The sequence below is a fragment of the Pseudorca crassidens genome, chromosome 19 (genome assembly GCF_039906515.1).
Source record: "Pseudorca crassidens isolate mPseCra1 chromosome 19, mPseCra1.hap1, whole genome shotgun sequence".
Taxonomy (NCBI): Eukaryota; Metazoa; Chordata; class Mammalia; order Artiodactyla; family Delphinidae; genus Pseudorca; species Pseudorca crassidens.
The window spans coordinates 33,909,116-33,929,603 of NC_090314.1; the positions used below are offsets into that span (position 1 = coordinate 33,909,116).

The following is a 20,488-nucleotide window of genomic DNA, read 5'->3' on the forward strand; positions in this document are numbered from 1 at the left end:
AGGAGGAAGTGGCCACACTTGAAAATCATTAACATGCAGGGCTGAGCTCAAGCCTTTGTTCTTGAGCAAGGACTGTAGCATTTCACTTTCAGGAAGGAGCTGGGAGGGTGGGGCAGGATCAGAATTGCACAACCAAATGCACAAGCTCAGACACACAGAGGTCCCACGTGGAAAGTCTGCTTAGACGGCCCCTGCGGAAAAGTACGAGCAGACCCACGGACCCTCACATACGGCGGGTCCACACAGAGAGCACAGGCCAACTCATACCCTCTGCTTTTTAAATCAGAGAGGCCTTTCAACAGGGGTAAATCAGGGTCATGTGGTCAATCGGCTTCTAAGTCAGGGACGCCAAGCAAAGGGAGGATGCAGACAGGCATAGAGGGAGGGTGGGAACTCAGGCCTCCCACCCGCCTGACCACAGCGGGAGCCCCAGGTCGGAGAGGGACAGTTCGCCCCACGTCTGGCTGGCAGGGGCAGCCCCAGCTCTGAGTGACTGTCTTCCTACATGCCCCTCTTCCCGAAACACAGCATCCCTCTTCCAACCATGTGCCCCCCACATCCACCCTGCCCATGTCTCCCAGATGCAAGGAAAGCACAGCAAACAGCCCTCACGGGCACCCCCAGCTGTGAGTGTCCAGGTGAACGTTTCAGGGCTGTAGCTCTTCCCTGAAAGAGTCACATCTCAGCCACCGGCAGTGGTGGGAAAGGCTGTGACGTGAATTAGTTAATTCTGGGACAGGGTGGATGAAGGTTGGGGAGGTGAGAGGAAGGGAAGGGAGAAAAGTCAGTCAACAAGGAGAAACCTGTTTTTAAAAATGTAATACAGGGGATTCCCTGGTGGTGCAGTGGTTGAGAATCCACCTGCCAAGGCAGGGGACACAGGTTCAAGCCCTGGTCCGGGAAGATGCCACATGCCACGGAGCAACTAAGCCCGTGCGCCACAACTACTGAGCCTGAGCTCTAGAGCCCGTGAGCCACAACTACTGAGCCCGCGCGCCTAGAGCCCGTGCTCCACAACAAGAGAAGCCACCGCAATGAGAAGCCCGCGCACCGCAATGAAGAGTAGCCCCCGCTCGCCGCAACTAGAAAAAGCCCGCGCACGGCAACGACGAACCAGCACAGCCAAAAATTAATAAATAAAAAATAAATAAATTTATTTAAAAAAATGTAATACAGGGAATTCCCTGGTGGGCCAGTGGTTAGGACTCCGAACTCTCACTGCCAACGACGCGGGTTCAGTTCCTGGTTGGGGAACCAAGATCCCACAAGTCGCGCAGCATGGCCAAAAGAAAAAAAAATGTAATACAAACAAGAATAAAACAGCTTTGAGCGAGTCCCACGGCCCTTGGAACAGGACCGTCCCTAGATCCCAGGGAACAGACCCCCTGCTCCCCTCCCCACCTCGAAGGGGTCAGTCAGAGGCTAAGGTTTTACCCTGCTCCCCTCCTGCACCTCATTAGAGCTTAACCTCCAGGCCTTCAAGGAAATTGGTAGAAATGAGACCCTTGTCCTTTGTCAATTAGGCCCTCTCACACTCTTGGACAACCCCCTGTTCCCTTTGGGGGTGGCAGAGGGAAGTGGAAAGGAAAGTGGACTTGTTTAGGGAAGCTGCCGGCTCCCAGAGTTGTGGGACGTCTGGCAGGGGCAGGCCACCCACCAGGTCCAGCTCCCCCCCCTCAAAGCCCCTCTGTTTTTAAAGGGCTTTCGGGGACAGGAAGCAATAAACAGAGTCAAGCGTCCAAGATGCAGGGGCTGATTATGCAGTTTGTGGATTTTCCAGGCCTCTTTGTACTCTCCCACCAGCTGCCTGGGGCTCTGCAGAAAAAGGTGCTGGCAAAAGATAGGCTGGTCCTTGGCTTGAAAGGTGGCCTTTTGCCAGGCCTAAGCTGGGTCTGTCCAAGTGTGTGAGGGCACAGCATGCCTTGATGGTCCCACAGCCTCCTTCTCAGAGCCCCAAAGAGAAACCCCGCCCGCCCCATGCTGTGAGAGTCTGGACTCTCTCTCTCTCCAGCTGCAGCTCACCTCTCTGCCCAGCTCTAAGTTACCTCCTCACTTCAAAGGAGGCTGACTCCCAGAATTCCCAGAGGGGAGGGTGTACCACGCCAGGCTGCAGCTGGATAAGGCCAGGTGGGTGGCCCTCCCTCACAAAACACAGCTCAGCTAGTTTAGCTACCCCAAGCGTAGAGCAACTTGGGAAAAGCTGAGACTGATGGGGAAGGTAGTTCTTGGCCACATGGCCTGCCCAGTGCCAAGGTCAGCTCTGGCAGCCGACGTGTGCAAAGCTGTGAGTGCATAGGGTTTGTGAGAATTGTCTCTCACTACCCGGGAACCGATACATGACACAAGTGCATCCACAGAACGGAGAGGCACACAGCCGAGAACTTCAGGTGCAACATGGGATGACATGGAAAAAAACCAAGCGGCAGGGCCAGGTGTCCCACTTTTGTTGAAATGTCTGAGTGTATGCTTGTATATTTGGAGAGGTACAGGGAGGGGTCCAAGTGGATACACACCAAACACTAAGTAGCAGTTGTCTAAAAGGGAGGGTTGCATCGTTACTTCATGTACCTCTGCATCCTTTGAAGTTTTGTTTTCTTTGTTGTTTTTTTTTTTGCGGTACGCGGGCCTCTCACTACTGTGGCCTCTCCCGTTGCAGAGCACAGGCTCTGGACGCGCAGGCTCAGCGGCCATGGCTCACGGGCCCAGCCGCTCCGCGGCACGTGGGATCTTCCCCGACCGGGACACGAACCCGTGTCCCCTGCATCGGCAGGTGGACTCTCAACCACTGCGCCACCAGGGAAGCCCTCCTTTGAAGTTTTTATAACAAACATGCATCGTTTTTCTAGTTGAAAGTTAAGAATTATTTTAAAAGGTACACTGCGACATAAAATGTACCGCTGCTATGGAAAACAGTTTGGTGGCTCCTCGAAAAGTTAAACACAATTACCATACGATCCAGCAGTTCCGCTCCCAGAGATGCAGATATTTGAACACCCGTGTTCATAGCAACATTATCACTATAGCCCAAAGGTAGAAAGCACCCAAGTGTCTGTCACCGGATGAACGGATGAACAAAATGTATCTATACATATAGAACCATGGAATGTTGTTATTCAGCCCCAAAAAGGAATGAAATTCTGATACATGCTATAACATGGATGAACCCTGAAAACACGCTAAGCCGGACACAGAAGGACAGACACGGTATGATTCCACTTTTATGAGGTACCTAGAATAGGCAAGTTCTTAGAGACAGAAATCAGAGCAGAGTTTCCCAGGGACTGAGGGGATGAGGGGATGGAGAGAGATTGTTTAATGCGCACAGAGTTCCTATTTGGGATGATAGACAAGTTCTGGAGATGGACAGTGGTAATGACTGCAGAACACCGTATGTATACTTAATGTCACTGAATTGCCACTTAAAAGTAGTTAAAATGGTATGTCATGTTCATTTTATCACAATGAAAATAAAAGACAAAATCAGGCAGGATGAGGCACTGGGTTGTAGAAGAGACTGCGACTCACCGGGCAGAAGGGGGCTCTCCTTGGGCTATGCAGAGAGAGGGCCAACAGCACACAGGAAATCCTGCCTGCACAGAGGGGCTCTTTCCCCATCTGCATGGAGTAGGCCAGGGGACAACGACAGCCCTGTTGACGAGGAATGTTCATATGGTCTGCAGAGTCACACATGCCACGGGGATGGCCGTGCAGGGATACTCTGTGGGACATTTGTAACGGCTGAGTTATGATACACTAGGAAACAGCTATTAGAAAAGGTTAGTGTGTCAGAACATGCAGCGTACATCTTGAGAGCCTCGGACGGGAGCCGGGAGAGGAGAGACGGCTGGCCTGCCCTGCAGGGCGAAAGGAAGAGGACGAGAGAGAGAGAGAGAGAGGAGCAGCAGAGGGCTGTCCTGGAGGCGCTCTGGCAGGCAGAAACCACTTCTTCACTCGTTCATTGAACAAACATCACAGAGCACCCCCCCAGGTGCTAGCCAGTGGGAAAGTGAGGGCGAGAGGGGGATAAGAGGAACTCAGCTGGTGACGACCTTAAGGCACCTTCACCCCACCACCCACCTTGCTCAAAAAATATACCCATATATAAAACAAGAAATTAAAAGCTGTTCCTCGGGCTTCCCTGGTGGCGCAGCGGTTGAGAGTCCGCCTGCAGATGCAGGGGACGCGGGTTCGTGCCCCGGTCCGGGAAGATCCCACATGCCGCGGAGCGGCTGGGCCCGTGAGCCGTGGCCGCTGAGCCTGAGCGTCCGGAGCCTGTGCTCCGCAACGGGAGAGGCCCGCGTACCGCAAAGAAGAAAAAAAAAAAAAAAGCTGTTCCTCATCCCCACCTTCTTGAAAAAGGCAAAAATCCCTCTTACTTGAGCTGTTCAATCCAGAACAGGAAATAAGATCAAAACTGCCAGCATGGGCTCCCCCCCAACCCCCCGCCGCCCCCGGGGCCTGGGCCTTATTCCCAGGAGAGGGCCTGTCCGCCAGTTACCAGGCATCCACCCTTACGGGATTCTTTCTTCCTAAAGGGCAGGAGCAGAGAGGAGCACGGGCACGCCAGGGCGGGAGACCAGAGTTTGCGTCCTGTGACCGATGAATCCAGACTCACATGCACAGTTTCCTGAGGTCTCACACCCCTTACCTCCACGTGTGCAAGGACGCAGAGAAGCCACATGTGGGAGCACGTTTACGGTCAATGACAGCTCTGCCTCACTCGAGATAAGAATGTTTAAACAGCGAACTTTGTTATAAAAGGACATTGGGACTTCCCTGGTGGCGCAGTGGTTAAGAATCCGCCTGCCGATGCAGGGGACACGGGTTCGAGTCCTGGTCCTGGAAGATCCCACATGCCGCGGAGCTACTAAGCCCGTGTGCCACAACTACTGAGCCTGTGCTCTAGAGCCCATGAGCCACAACTACTGAAGCCCGTGTGCCTAGAGCCCGTGCTCCGCAACAACGGAAGCCACCGCGATAAGAAGCCCGCGCACCACAACGAAGAGTAGCCCCCGCTCGCCGCAACTGGAGAAAGCCTGCACGCAGCAAAGAAGACCCGACGCAGCCAAAAATTAATTAATTAATTAATTTTTTTTTTAAAAAAAGGACATTGTATCCAGGGCCTTCCTGAAACTTGTAATGTGTGTATGTGTGCGCAGAGGCAAGAGGGGAGCAGGCAGTATAGCCTTCTCAGACACCCGCTCCTTCCAGAATTGTACTGCCCAAGAAGGTAGCCACTAGTCACGTGTGGCCAGATAAATTTAAATTTTAATTATTTAAAATTAAATAAAATTTAAAATCGGTTCCTCGGTCATGCAACCACATTTCAAGCGTCTGATGGCCGTCACGTTGAACAGCACGTGTATTAGAACATTTCCAACATCACAGGAAGTTCTATGAGACAGTGCTGTTCCAGGACCTAAGGGGAGCCCTCCTCCTCAGCAGCATGATGTCCCGGTGTACCATCATTGGGGGGCTTCGTTACAATGATCTGGGGGGGGACCAAGGACTGTGGACAATTGATCCCCAACAGAAAAGCCCTTCCACAACCTTCTGGGAAGGGCAGGTAAGTGCAAAGACCCCCTTCTCCTGGGCAGGCAGAGCTAGGGTGAGTAGTAGGCCCACTCCCCACGGGTGTCCTTGGCCTCAACCAAGATCAAAGCTTTGGCCCGGTTCCCATGGTGAAACCTGACACCCAGGCAGGGAGAAGCAGGAATCCAGCTAGGAGCCCGAGTCTGGTTTCAGAAGCTGCAGGGCCCTGGGCTCAAGGACCTGATTCAGAAAAGTGTCTTCCGCTTGCCCTGCCAGGACGAAGGGGGAGCTTAGCATCGGCAGGGCTCATCCATTGTCCCCTCTCCTGGCTGTGCCCCATGGTGGCCCTTGCATTGCCTCCTTGGGCTTCTGGGAAGGAGTCAGAGGAAACGGGCAGCTGAGGCAGGGTGTGTGCTGACGGGGTATGGGAGGGCTACTGCTTATTAAAGAAAAAAACCATTTGTTTCCAGGAACCCAATGCACCAGGCTAAGGAAATGAATGCAAAGGGAGTCTGAAAGCACACAGAAGCCCGGGTGCTTGAGCCTGTATCTCAAGAAACTGTCAAGGCAGCTCCTGCCCCTGCAGCACACACACCGCACACAATGACAGAAATGGCTGAGACAGCTTCACTCCTGACTTAACTGATCTCCTCAAGAATTTCCCCATTTGAGTCAAAGGGGAATCCCTCTTCTCCCTGCAGCCTGTCTCAGCTTGGCCCTGAAAGTCAACCAAAATGAGCTGTAAATCTGAAGTTTTTCCTGCAAGCTGCAGATTGGGGGCTAGGGGCTGGGAGGTGGGTGGGCAGCAACCCACAAAGGGTGGGAACAGCTGGAAATGAAGCCCAAGGGAGGACCGGTGAACAGGGCTTCCGGTCCTGACTCTGCCACACAGATCCTTGAGCAAGCTCCTTTTTCCTTTCAACCTTTTTACAAAAATAAAACAGATACAGAAAACTGCACAAAATACACGTAAGTTTAATGAATCATCATAAGGCAAACACCTTTCAACCACTCAAGTCAAGAAATGAAACTCTGCCAGGTGCTCCAAAACCCTCTCCACGCGCCACAAGCTGTTTGCATGGTAATCACTTCCTTGCATTTCTTAACCCTCAAATGTGCATGCCTGAGCACTATACTTAAGTCTTGCACAGTGTCTTTAAAGTCTATTTTAATCTACAGGTTCCCCCTTCATCCCTTTTGTTCCTTGTAATTTATGAGCTGCACAACCCAGGCTGTTTAACTCCAGACTTCCCTACTATCTGAAGTTCATGGAACAAGTTTCCTTTTCTCCCTGAGTCTTAGTTACTGCTTCCTTACCAGTGCCACCCTGCCCACCTTATGGCGCTCCTGTCAGCAACAAAAAGAGACAGCCTCAAAGCACATCAGGAAATGCTTATGAAATTACGTTAAGCAAAGGATGCAGGATGCAAACGGATACATATGGTGTGCTTTCAACTACATAAAGGAAAGATGCCTAGGAAAATGGAGCAGAAGAAATACTCCAATCTATCAGTAGTTGTCCTGGATGTTGGTGGAATTCTGTACCCCCCTTTTTCTTCCTTGTATTTTCCACAATTAGCATATAACAATGTGATAGGGGAAAAATCATTTTTAAACATTTTCAAGAAAAGAGCGCTCTGAAAGCGTGGCGCGAGATCGAACGTGTCACCGGGCTTGTCTGCTCTCCTGTCACAGGACCACCTGGCTTTGCTCTCTGCTCCCACGGCCACCACCAATCCAGCTGGGATCCTCGGCGTCCCGAGCCTGCTTCCCTTGATGCCTCCTGGCTGGTCAGCCCGTCTCCTTCCTGTCTTTGCTCTGTGCCGCCAGCAGAAGAACTCATCTAAACCGTGCCAGGTCGCTTCCCAGCCCCTCAGTCTCTTGTGTAAAGATCAGACCCCTTCCTTTTTCTGCATCAGCCGTCACCACACTCCGTGAGCATCAGGGTCACCTGCAGGGCTTGTCAAACACACACTGCTGGGCTCTACCCCCAAGGCCACTGGTTCAGGGACCACGGAGCACAGCCGTCTGCACCTCTCCTCTGTCCTCATAAACAAGGCCTGTCCAGCTTTCACGCCCCTCTCAGGTTCCCCTTTTCCGAGAGGCAGTCTCTGGAAACTTCGGCCAGTACTGATGCCCCTCTGCTCTTCCAGGTCAGCCACAGCGCTCAAAGCGGTCTGGTGGCCTTGAAGAGGGGAGAGAGTGCTGAGTGGCCGTGATGACGGGCAAGGTGGCACGTCATCCTTTGCTGCCTCCTTCTATCAGACCTCAGGGCAGACTCAGGGAGGGACACTTCTTCAACGCCCCCACGCCACCCAGGGGGTGTTCTGCGTGTACCAGGGAAACTGGGTCTGTTTCATTCACAGACACCCCAGCGACATTCACACACGGGCTTCTAATGGTTCACTCATTCATTCACTGGCAGGCAAAAAACACTTAGGGAGGACCTACTGTATGCCAGGATATACAAGATAAAAATCTCTTTTCACAAAGAACAAGAATGACAATAGCGTGGGTTACAGCAGAAAGGGCTCTGTGAGGAGCCCTTCCAACTGCAGCACGAGAGACAGCTGCGCACACACAACCGTGGCCTGAGAGGCAGGTGTTGGTGCCGCCAGTAAGCACACACAGGTGTGGACGCGCCCTTGTGCAGCCATGGGAAAGGCTTGGCTGCCGGTCACAGGCTTCGTTGTCCCCCAGCTAAGCCACCCTGGAGTCGAGGACAGGATTTATGGGTAGATATTGTTAGGAGAACAGATGTCCAGGCAGGCGGGCAGAGCAACTGGGAACAGTGGTCGTGATTGTGCCAGCCTGGGACCCAGCGGAGGGAGGCAAGAAGACACTGCGGTGTCTGAGGAGCAGACCCCTACCCCGCTTCTTCGAACACCCGGGGCTCGGGACCCTTAGGCTCTCTGCCCAGCAAGACATTCAGCAGGCTGAAGACACCATGGACTCTGTAAGGCAGGTTCTGGCTTCTCCATGACCTTGGACAACGTTTACTTCCTTGTGCCCCAGTTTCACTATCTAGTAATACCTTTTTAAAAAGTAAGTAAAGCCAAAAAACAAGATGATAGAGATCACCGTCAGAAGAATAAAAGGACAGATTAAAAACAAACAACAACGGACCTCCCTGGTGGCGCAGTGATTGAGAGTCCGCCTGCTGATGCAGGGGACGCAGGTTCGTGCCCCGGTCCGGGAAGATCCCACATGCCGCAGAGCGGCTGGGCCTGTGATCCATGGCCGCTGAGCCTGTGCTCCGCAGCGGGAGAGGCCACAGCAGTGAGAGGCCCGCGTACCACAACCACAACCACAACAACAATGCCATTTTGTAAAAGTAAGAGGAAGTACAAGGAGATTGGGCAGGGAAGATCCATCAGCACCTCAGTGTGGAAACCCTAAAGGTACTCGGGCATCCCTGAAGCCAGGATTCTCAGGTGGAGGGGTGCAGCAGGATCTCCGGGAGCTTCTGAAAGGCAAAGGTCCAGGGCCCTCTACTGAACCAGAATCTCCTAAGGTGCACACAATCCTTGTCCTCCAAACCCCAAGCAAGTCAAAGAGGCTCAGGGGGGCTTCCCTGGTGGCGCAGTGGTTGAGAGTCCGCCTGCCGATGCAGGGGACACGGCTTCGTGCCCCGGTCCGGGAAGATCCCACATGCCGCGGAGCGGCTGGGCCCGTGAGCCATGGCCGCTGAGCCTGCGCGTCCGGAGCCTGTGCTCCGCAACGGGAGAGGCCGCAACAGTGAGAGGCCCGCGTACCGCAAAAAAAAAAAAAAAAAAAGAGGCTCAGGGGTATTCTGGGCTGCTCCCAGTGTATCTGGGATAGATATACTAACTCAGAGGTGAATGGCAAATTATTATCTAAAAGAGGGGGAGGGAGGGACAGTGGCTGCAGGGAAAACATCAAGGGAGCTCAGAGACAAGCTGGAGGCGAGAAGGAATGTCAATATTGAGGTGCCCTTCCTTTCTGCTCCCCACTCCAGAAATCTGGTACTGGAGAGGAGATAACCTCCTCTTCGCACAGGTTGACCAGTCCTCCAGGGACCTGCTGCTTCAGCCACGTGTGGCCGAGTCCTGGGCTGCTCCTTCCTCTGGCCACCATACCATCCCAGCACTTTTCCCTAGTCCCGTGCTCTTAACGCCTCGGCCCTAGCAGCCTCACCCTGACCAACTGCAATTTTACGATTCAGAACACAGACCTCCTCCTCCAGGAAGCCTTCCCAGATGCACTCCTTGGCTCTCCCCTACATGGCCTGGGCCTGTTAGATTCTTGCTGCACCATCAAAATGGCAGCACTAGTCACATGATATCGAAGTTACCAATGTGCCAGCTGGTGGCCCTGACAGAGCAGGCATTTTTTGGTCTCATTCAGCTCTCTGTCCCCAACGCCTAGTTCAGTGCCCAGCATAAAGCAGGTAAGCAATATGTACAGGCAGACCTCGGTTCATTGCCATTCACGTTACTGCACTTCATAGATGCTGAGTTTTTTACAAATTGAAGGTTTGTGACCACCCTGCATCGAGCAAATCTATTGGTGCCATTTTTCCAACAGCGTTTGCTCAGTTTGTGTCTCGGTGTCCCATTTTGGTAATTCTCACCGTATTTCAAACTTTTTCATTATTATTATATTTGAGCTGGTGATCTGTGATCAGTGATCTTTGATGTTACTACTGCGACTGGCTGAAGGCTCAGATGATGGTTGGCATTTTTTTCTCAGTGAAGTATTTTTTAATTAAGGCATGTACATTGTTTTTTTTTTAAGACATAATGCTATTACACACTTAATAGACCACAGTATAGTGTAAACATAATTTTTATATGCACTAGGAAACCAAAAAACGTGTGTGATTCACTTTGCTGCGATACTCACTTTATTGCGGCGGTCTGGAACCGAACCTACAACATTTCTGAGGTCTGCCTGTATATTTATGCTGATCAGGAGAAAGGGAGGGGAGGAAATTTTAAATTAAACAACGGCACACTTTTCAAAACTCTAGGGAAATTATAGCAAATATTTTCTTTAGCGCTGCCTATGTGCCACAGAGAAGCCTGAGACACAGGGAGGGAAGGGCGGCCACGGTGGCAGAGCTGGGTGAGAATCCAGGCAGTTTGGCTCCAGAGTCACTGCTCTCAACCACTCTGCCATGGTACCTGTGGTTCAAAGGGAAAAGAAAAAAGAGTAAAACCTGGAGAAAATAGCTCCCTCTGCAGTCCTTGCTCCTGTGGCTTGGGGGTCACCCTTCAGACAAAGCAGAGATTCAGGCTGCTGCCCACGGGAGCAGAAGCAATTGGTGAAGGCCTCTCTCAGTGAGGTGCCACGGACCCTGCTGCAGCCCCTGGGAGAGCCCGGAAGTTAGCAGTCCCAACTGGGAGCTCCCGGAGGTCAGTTTAGCAACAGGGACAGGGATGATGCCATCCAGGGCCTTTTTGCTCTGGGCCAGTGAGAGGATGTCCCACCAGCCCAGGGGGCTTCATTCAGGAGAGGCTATGAGGAAAAGCAGGGACCCGGGGTGGCATAAAAGTAGGCAGAGAGAAAATGCATTCAGAGTTAACCGGAATGATTGAAAATGGACCATACGCCAGGCACTTGGTGACGTGCGTCCCCACAGGATTTAATTTTCACACCAACCCAGTGAGGCAGCTGCCACTCTCCTCGTCTTACCAACAGGAAACTCGGGCATTGTTCTGCTGGAACAAGAGAGAGCAGGGAGGCAAGGCTCCCAAATCAGGTGTGTTTGGCCAAGGCTGAGTAGAGATGTAAGGGTCTTTGGGTAAAGCGTTAAGGCTACTTGCCCTTTGTTCTCTTTCTTCAAGACAGACCAAATAAAATGGGATTTAGGTGAGACGCCAGAAGAAACTTTCTTGACTGTAAAGAGGTGTTAGAAAGAGCACTTCCCAGGAAAGACCCCTGAACAGTGCATCGCTCCAGCAAGTGCCTGTTCTGCAGCAGGAGACTGGACCGCCTGACCTCTATCACCTGACGCACTCGGAGTTCCCCTCAGACATCTTGACTCCAGCTCCAGTCTCAAGGGAGGCTTTTGGACAACACAAATCTGAGGTCAAACACATCCTTTGCTAAATTTGACAAGCAGATGGGTGGAGAGTTCTGATACTGAAATGAAGCGTGGAGTTGGCGTATTTGATCAACGAGTAAAGCTGGCACGAGCGTGGTACTGAGTGATAAAAGCCTACTGTTTCGCCTGTTGGATAACATAGCTTGTCAAGCCAGTAGCGACCGAGATGACCACAGGAAGTGTGGCAGGCAAGCCGCTCAGGCAGAAAACTGCTCAGGAAGCCCGGTCCTGCATGGACCACCCTCGCGTACTTGCTACTGAGCTGCTGGGGGTCCGTGAGGACACAGAGCAGATCTGCTGTCGCCCTGGGCTGCTCGGGCCAACACTTTTGCCTTGACCTGGAACAGCAGTCTCCCTGCCGTGATCAGCCCGGGGAATGCAGGACACCCTGGGCAGGAGGAGGGGGCACCTGGGGGCCTGGATCACATGCAAAAATGCTCAGTCTAGTCTAAAGAGAGGCTCCCAATTCTGAAGTTTCATTTCAAACCAGGCAACTCACTGGTTTGAGTCAAACACAGAATTTACTATTTACCATAGAACAATCATATGACAATGATTTTGCAGTTTACCCAGATGTGGGGCTTCCTTAAGGTAAAAGGGTATCAAAGAGGTTCAAAACCTCTCCACCCTCCCCGGAGAAACCAAGGCCTGGAAAGGTTAAAGGCCTCGTGCAAAGTTCCTGCCGGAGGATCAGCAGGTCCCAGCTCTCCCACCAGCTTCCCGCCCCAAGTGGCCAGCAGCTGCCTCTGTGCTGTGAGTACGGGGCGGCGGGGGGGTGAGGGGGCTGAGTGTCTATAAACCATGGCGCACTCGCTCCACCCATGGCCTCATGACGCACGAGGCTCCACCACACAGGCCAAGCCCAGGCACGGGTCCCCAGCTGGAGGGCCGACTATGGCTCCCCCAACCTGGGAGCTCCAGGCCACTGCAAGTCTTCCTGTGCGGTCCCCACCTTCCCCTTTGAATCCCAAAGAGGGCAAGAGGGTGGAGAGCAAAGAAAAATCCCCAGCCGGCAGGCATCAATTTGCCCAAAGCAAAGGCAACGTAAAGGCTGCGCCTGTTTCCATGGAGACGCGACGGGCGAAGCAAAACAGAGCGATAAACACAAACCGTCACCACCTTCTGGGCCAGTGTGACCCATGTTGTCAGGCCAGAGCCCTGACGGGAGGACATCGGAAGGATTACAGGCAATCAGAAGAGCCGCAGACAAACCGGAAGCCCTTTCAGTAGGTAGAGAGCGAGGCAGCACCCCCCACCAGCCCCCAGGCCTACAGATTAGCCTGGCCCCCACTCTTGAGAAAGACCCTGAACAAAAAAAACCAAAGTCCAAAGTGAATCATTATTCACTTTACAAAAGGATTCTTTGCTTGACAAAGGGATTCCTTGAAAGGGCCAGAGCCCAAGGTAGACTGGAGCTTCGCTTTGTTTCATTATTTACTTCTGTGGGCCAGAGGAAGAGGGGGAGAAGGGAGTAACTTGCAGCTGAAAGTTTGTTAGAAAAGATGACAAAATTCCTAAGGGGAAGGCGTAGAGGGGTGGAGACAAGACTGTGCTTCTAAAACATTTGCCGGGAGAGGCCCTCGAGAAATCGAGCCAGGGCAGCTTTCAAACAGGAGGCAAGAGAGCCGAGTGCCTGTGGCCCGTCCCCCGGGAAGGGCACAGCACAGGAGGCGGGCAGCAGAGTTTCCAACAGGTCCCCACGGGGTGGACCCCAGAGCCATCAGGCTGCGAGGAAAAGCAGGGAGCAGTAAGGGGCAGCAGGAAGGCAGGAGGCCAGCAGCAGGCTCAGCAGGTGGCAGGGGTGTCACCCTTTATCAGGTGACATTTATTTATGAAGCATCTCTTTGCATGTGCTTGCCATCCTGGGGAGGGATGCCCTGCCCTTGGAGAGTCTCAACCAGGCCTTCACTCCACTCGGTCTTTTTCATAATTCCTACGAGGAACAAGAAACAAGCGTTGCAACAGCAAGAATATTTCCTGAGCGTGCGAACTAGCCATTGTCTCCTGTACCCCCTCAACCACCCCGTGAGGGAGACATTATTCTTATTCCCATTTACCCATGTGGAGACAGGCACAGAGAGGTAAGTAACTTGCCCAAGGTCATGCAGCTAGTAAGTAGCAAAGCCAGGATTCAGACACAAGTCTGCCCAACTTCAAAGCCTGTGAACACTAGGCTAAATGCCTACCGCATCAGCCCATTTCACCCACAGAGATGCCGAGGAGGAGAGAATGCAAGCGAGTTGCACTGAAGCAGGGGATGGACTCTGAGGACCAGCTCTCCTGACACACCCAAGGCTTGTCTGACTTGTGATACCTCCCCTGGGAAGGGAAGCCAGCTTTCTTGGTGGGGTACGTGGACTGCTCTGTGGCCATTAAGTCACTCACCGGGTCTGGGCCTCAGTTTACCTCTCTGCCATTCATCAGTGTAGTGTGAGTCCCCCACTACCTCGCTGAGAGAGAGGAACTGGGAAGAAACGTGGGGCAAGGTCCAGGGCTGTCATCAGGGAGCCCACGGGAGGAACAGGCTCAGTCCCAGCTCCAGAGATTCACAGAGATCCACAGGCTCTGGGTTGAGCAACGTGATGTTCACAGAGCAAAAGCCTAGGCAGCAGCTCCAGGAGGCATCTGGTTCAATGGTCTGCCCACCAAGGTACACCTGGGAAACTCGGGGACTTCCTGACATGGTTGGCCTTCAGGGAATCAATTTCCAAAACCTCCACTTCCCCGTGGTGTCCTTCCACATACCAGTGTGCTGGGAACCATCGGAGCCCACCAGCTCTCTTTCGAGGTGGCCCTCCTCAACGCTTCCCCGAAGAAAGGCCCATTCCCCCAGCCACCCAACTTTACTCTGGTGCTTTGCCCTGGTAAAAGCCACCAAACAAAGGGACAACTCAAGAATGCAGCACTCCTGGGAGGAGTCTCCTGAGGATGGACATTGAGAAGGGAGCTGGCCTTAGTTTACCAAGACCTTCTCTAGCTTATCTACCCATCTGTTTATTTTAGAATTAGGAAGGAAGGAAGCTGACACAGGGACACCTGTTTAACACATTTATTGGAATAAAAAAATGGAGTCAGAGTTTTTCCAACACAAAGCATGATTTGGCTGACGGTCTAACAACGAGGTCCAGCTTTGCCAGTTAGGAATTACGGCAGACATTTTCCATAACTGTGTGGGCGGAGTTTGCCGTTCTAGGCTTTGACAAAATAAGCCTGGAAATACGCTCTGCTTAAAGTTATGAGAAAAGAATTTTATATGTGAAGTTTTAAATGTGTAAGGAGATACAGTTTTTCAAAATTCTTTTGGCAGGTGTGGGAGCAAAAAAAGTTTGAAGCCTGTGTCTTTACTTCCCTGGAGCCACACTCAGAGGCTGTAGCTTCCACACCACCCACTGGGCCATGAGAGTAATAGGTTCTCAAGAGAAGGCAGCCGCAGTGCATATGACAAGCATTCGACCTGGACCCAGGGTGCAAGTTTATTTCTGCTACTTCTTAGCTGTGTGGATCTGGTTAAGTCACCCAAACTCCCTGAGACTCAGCTTCCCCATGAGCAAATGGGAATAATACCATATGAAGCATATTAAAAATCCTGATGTGGGGCTTCCCTGGTGGCGCAGTGGTTAAGAATCCACCTGCCAATGCAGGGGACACGGGTTCGAGCCCTGGTCCGGGAAGATCCCACATGCTGCAGAGCAACTAAGCCCGTGTGCCACACCTACTGAGCCTGCGCCCTACAGCCCGCGAGCCACAACTACTGAAGCCCTCACGCCTAGAGCCCGTGCTCCGCAACAAGAGAAGCCACCGCAATGAGAAGCCCGCGCACCACAACGAAGAGTAGCCCCCGCTCTCCGCAACTAGAGAAAAGCCCGCGCGCAGCAACGAAGACCCAACACAGCCAAAAAAAAAAAAAAAATCCTGATTTGATGATGATAACATTAAATGAATAACAGAGAAGTGCACGGCACGAACAGCACCAAATAGTAGCCAACCAGCAAGTGTTTTCTGTTTGGCTTGGACAACCTGATGGCCTCTATCTCCAGATGGTACTAATAACTGATATTTACTGAGCACTTACTATGTGCCAGGCACTGGACTAGGTGCTTCACAGGCCCCAGTTCATTTTGTCTTCACATCCATCCTATCGGCAAGGTGTCATTCTTATTCCTCGATTTATAAGCACAGAAAGCTTACACACTTGCCCAGCTCAGTCGGCTAGAGGTTAAAGGCCCAGTGGGTCTGTTCAGTTCCAGAGCCCGTGCTCTAAACCCTCCCTATTCAAAGTGCGGCCTCCGACTGGCAGCATCTGCACCGACTGGGACCTTATTAGAGATGCAGGATCCCAGGGCCTACTCCATACCTACTGAATCAGAATCTGCATTCTAGCAAAATCTACGGTTGATTCCCATGCGCATCCCTGTTGGAGAATCCCTGCTCTAGACCACCAGTCCAGCTGATTTACAACCTGGCTTTATCCTGCTGAAGGCAATGTTAGAATGTTTGCTTTCTCCACACGTGCACACACACAGCTGGCAAGTAAAGCCAGCAAGGCGGTTAAGGGTTACAATAATCCATCAGTGACACATGCAAAAGGCGTATTTTAAAAAGGGCTGGGAGGACTCACGTCAAACACTCATCAGTGGTTACCTCTGAGGAGTGGTATGGGATGGGGAGAAGGGGTGGTGGAAGGGGGGGCCATTTGTTTTATTTGTTTATATTTTTCGTTTTTAATATTTATTTATTTATTTGGCGGCATCGGGTCTTAGTTGTGGCATGCAGGATCTTTAGTTACGGCATGCGGACTCTTAGTTGCAGCATGTGGGATCTAGCTCCCTGACCAGGGATCGATCCCGGGCCCCCCGCCTTGGGAGCATGGAGTCTTAGCCTCTGGACCACCAGGGAAGTCTCAGGCCATTTGTATTATGTGAAATTTTTAATAAAAAGAATGGAGTTGTTTATTGGTTACACAATTTTTCATAAAAAGCATGACAGTTCCCCGGAAGGCCAGGAAGGGGGGCCCTAGGGAAGTGTTGGTAGAAGAAAAGGGTTGCTGGGCTTGTAGTCATAAGAACTGGATTCAAGGCCAGGCTCTGCCCCTAATTTGCCTCGGGACAGCAGGGCTCTCACTTGGCATCTGTGGGCCTGTGTTTCCCCCACTATAAAGGGGGGTCGCCCCACGTACCCTTCCAAGCCCCACAGCATGGGTGCAGGGACCAACCGTGCAGCGAAATGCACAAGAGGCCTGTGTGAAGGGCAGGGTGCTGTGTTTCTTGAAAGGAAAAGCGACGAAAGAAAGCAGTGAAACATTCCCCCTCACTCATTCCATTCCCCAAACACAGGCAGTCCATGACTTTATAAGGAAGACACACACAGCAACCTGGATTTAGAGTCCGTGGGAGCCCCAGGCTGATTTTCAAACCCTTATTCGAACTTAAAAGTTAGGTTTGGACGTGGTTCAAAACACAGAGAGAAAGGGCTTTCTCAGCCTCTTGCCCATTCTCTTTGCTCCTCGCCGGGTTTCTCTGCAGGCTCAGGACTCGGGGATGCTGTGTTGGGGCACAGATGCTCCCCTCTGCTGTGCCTTCCATGCCTCCCCACACACGGCCCTAGCCCCGGCGCTGCCTCCCAGCTGCTCTGAGGGTCCACAGTTCGGCTCCCTCTGGCCGATGCCTTAGTTTCCCCACTTTTATCTTAGAACCGGAAGGAGCAGCAAGTCCTCCCCTAGCTTGTCTCGGGGGAGGGGTGGAGTCTGGGTCCACAGGGATAAAGGCACTCGCTCCAACCCACAAAGCTAGCTTAAAATAAATAGAGCTGGGTCGGGTTCTCTATGACCTTTGGAAATACCTCCTTTTCCTTAAGATTTTTCCATCATTCCTTTGCAACTTGTCCCCTCATTCTGAGAGATGCACAAATCTGAAGACTAAAAGCTGCTGTGCTTTTCCTCAAACCGAATGATCCTAAAACCACACAGTCTGAAGGTATCATTGAAACTGAGCCAGAAAAGAATCCCGTCAGATTTTCCAGTGAGAACCAGGCCCTTCGAAACCACTACGAGCTTCAGCTACAGTGAAGTAATGGCGAAAGAAGCCTCCACGCAGGCAGTTCCAGCCCCAATATACTTACGTGGCCTTAGGCACCTAACGTCACCTCTCCGAGCCTCAGTTTTCTCATATGCGAGACAGTGAGAGAACCGGCACCTTTCGGGTTTAAAAAGAAGATTCTAGATAAGAATAAAGCCTTTCGTGCAGAGTAGGAGCTTGGTAAATAGCAACTATTACCATCATGATCATCTCACTCAGGACCATCCAACCCAAAGACAGGGGTCTGTCTAAATCAGTTCTCCACTCTTGTCACACATTAGAATCAACTAAGGAAAGTTTTTTCCTTTTAAAAAAATACCAGTGCCCAGACCTTATCCCCAGTGACTCTGATTCAGTCGTGTGGGTTAGGCCCGAGGGAATCAGTACATTTGTTACAGCTCTCCAGGTGATTCTAATGTGCACCTGTGATTGAGAACTGTGCTCTGAATCCTTGCTTCTCAACCTTGAACGTGCACACGAATCTCCTAGGGGCCTTGCTAAAATGCAAGTTCTGACTCAGCAGGGTTAGCGTGAGGCCTGAGAGTCTGCATTTTCAACTAGCCCCCAGGTGACGCCAGTGCTACTGCTTCATGGCCTCAGGAAGAACGGCACCCAAAACCCAAGGTCTTGGGCAGATGGCTGGCAGGTTTATAAGATTCTTCTCTGGAAGTCTCAAAGGCTGGCTCTGTCTAGCCAGGCTAGAGCTCACTGCCTCCTGGAAGTAGACAGCCAACTATATGCCCTCAGACTGGGGCACAAGGACCCAGAACCAGAGCTTGTCCTCAGATGACGCTCTCTTCGGCTTCATGTTGTTGTTTTTTGGCGGTGGTGGGTGAGGCAGGGAGGGGTGGTCTTAGCAAGAGCCTGCAGACACGCGTGGCCACAAAGGCACACTAGCAAGTTAATCATGACACCGCACCCTGCATTCCTGTGGAGTTGCCTTCTCAACACCGTCGAAGACAAAAGCCAGAAGGAAAGGGTCCTAGTTACTTTCGCTCAGATCGGCGGGGTGTAGGAGGGCATGGCCCGACCTGGCACCATGGCCCATCCAGAAGGAGCTGAAAACAACTGCACCTCTGGTCCGCCTGCTTCCTCTGAGCAGCCAAGCAGGAAAGCTTCCTGCCTGGAGCTGGCTAGGTAAGTGCACAGTTGAAGGGACTCCAGGGAAACATGAGGTGGGAAGGGGCTGGACGGGCAAGTCCCTCCGGCTTTGAGGGTGGTGCATTTTGTGACCCTAAACAACATCAACAACCCAACACTGACGGGGCACCTATTACGTGCCAGAGAATTTTACAGAAATACTCTAATTGGATCCTCACGTCAACTTCGCAGGTCAGGCATCACTGCTTTCATTGTACAGGTGAGAAGACTGAGGCTCAGTGGATAAGTAATGGAACCTACAGAGGACAGAGTCAGGATCGGAAGCCAAGCTCAAAACTTAAAATCTCTCGATGCCTCAACTTACCCTTTCACAAGAAAGGGAAAAGCGTATAAATGAACAGAACTGAAAGTGGCTTCGTTATTAATCATTATCCTCATCAGAAGTGTAGTTAAGAGATACTGGGAGAAACGGTTGGTGTCTGTCCTGACGTTCAGGTGGCTAAGCCCAGACCCCTGCAGTCCCCAGGCCCTTGAGGGGAGGGTGAAATGCACCTGACGACTCCAGGGTGAGTACAGGAGACTTCAGGGGAAGGCCCGGCTGTGGGATACAGCTAGGGTCCAAAAACCCAACAGCTCAAGGAAGGAGACGGAGCTGAGTCACAGCTGCATGTTCCCAGCACCCGGGCCACCATGCCAGGCCCAAGGCTGGAAATGTGCCCATGGGCCCTGAGGGCCAACCTGAACCTGTGCCCCATCGCCTCACCCCTGCATAAGTCATGGAGGCTTCCTGAAACAGCCGGGGGCCGTTCAAGGACTACAGCACCAAGGGCCAAAGAGGCCATGCTGGGAGCCTCTGTCCCATTGGCCCCAGGCCCCTCCTCCCAGCACCCTTGCAGCTCTGGATTAATATTACACCCATACAACCCCGACAGTGGCTCCTGACCATCCAGCTCCGTGAAGGTCTGAGGCTTAACATACAGACAAGCTGGAGATGGAGGGGAACAACAGGGGATGCACAAGGAGGCAACAGCGTAGCCACTGAAAATGTTTTAGAACCACACCATTTCATTAAGAATGCTCATTCTACAGTGTTACATGAAAAAGCTACATGCAGAAGTATGTCATCAGTAAGATAACAACTGACTGTTTAAGAATCTATGCACATTAAGATGAAGAACGGGGCTTCCCTGGTGGCGCAGTGGTTGAGAGTCCGCCTGCCGATGCAGGGGACACGGGTTCGTGCCCCGGTCCGGGAAGATCCCACATGCCGCGGAGCGGCTGGGCGCGAGCCATGGCTGCTGAGCCTGTGCGTCCGGAGCCTGTGCTCCGCAACGGGAGAGGCCACAGCAGTGAGAGGCCCGCGTACCGCAAAAAAAAAAAAAAAAAAAAAAAAAGGATGAAGAACAGAGGGAGACACAATCAAATGTTATTGGTGGCACCATTTAAGTGATCAGAATGATCACTTTTTTTGGAAATTAAGCATTTTCCAGTTTTTCTGGAATGTAATGTAGAAGGTAAACTACACAGGGGTCAAAGGAGCACATTCTTTTTTTTTTTTTTTTTTGATTGAAGGACAGTTGATTTACAAGAGGAGCACATTCTGACTAAAGTCCGTGTGTCTGAGGAGTCAGGATGAAGACTTGCAGAGAGGGCACAGCCCAGGCGAGACAGTTCACAGCAATGAGATGGAACAGGCACATCTGCAGTCCAA

General features: G+C 52.0%; 1 protein-coding gene across 4 annotated transcripts in view; it reads right to left on the minus strand.

Annotated features, from left to right (window-relative positions):
* The window catches only part of CUEDC1 (CUE domain containing 1), a 76,650-nt gene that overhangs the window by 34,170 nt on the left and 21,992 nt on the right, over positions 1 to 20,488 (minus strand). Inside the window, exon 2 of one of the 4 annotated variants that reach the window (XM_067716087.1) lies at positions 17,720 to 17,793. The exons of the other annotated variants lie outside the window; for them this stretch is intronic. The gene's annotated coding sequence lies outside the window, so the exon portion shown is untranslated. The remainder of the gene's footprint in view (positions 1 to 17,719; positions 17,794 to 20,488) is intronic. 4 annotated transcript variants of the gene reach the window in all.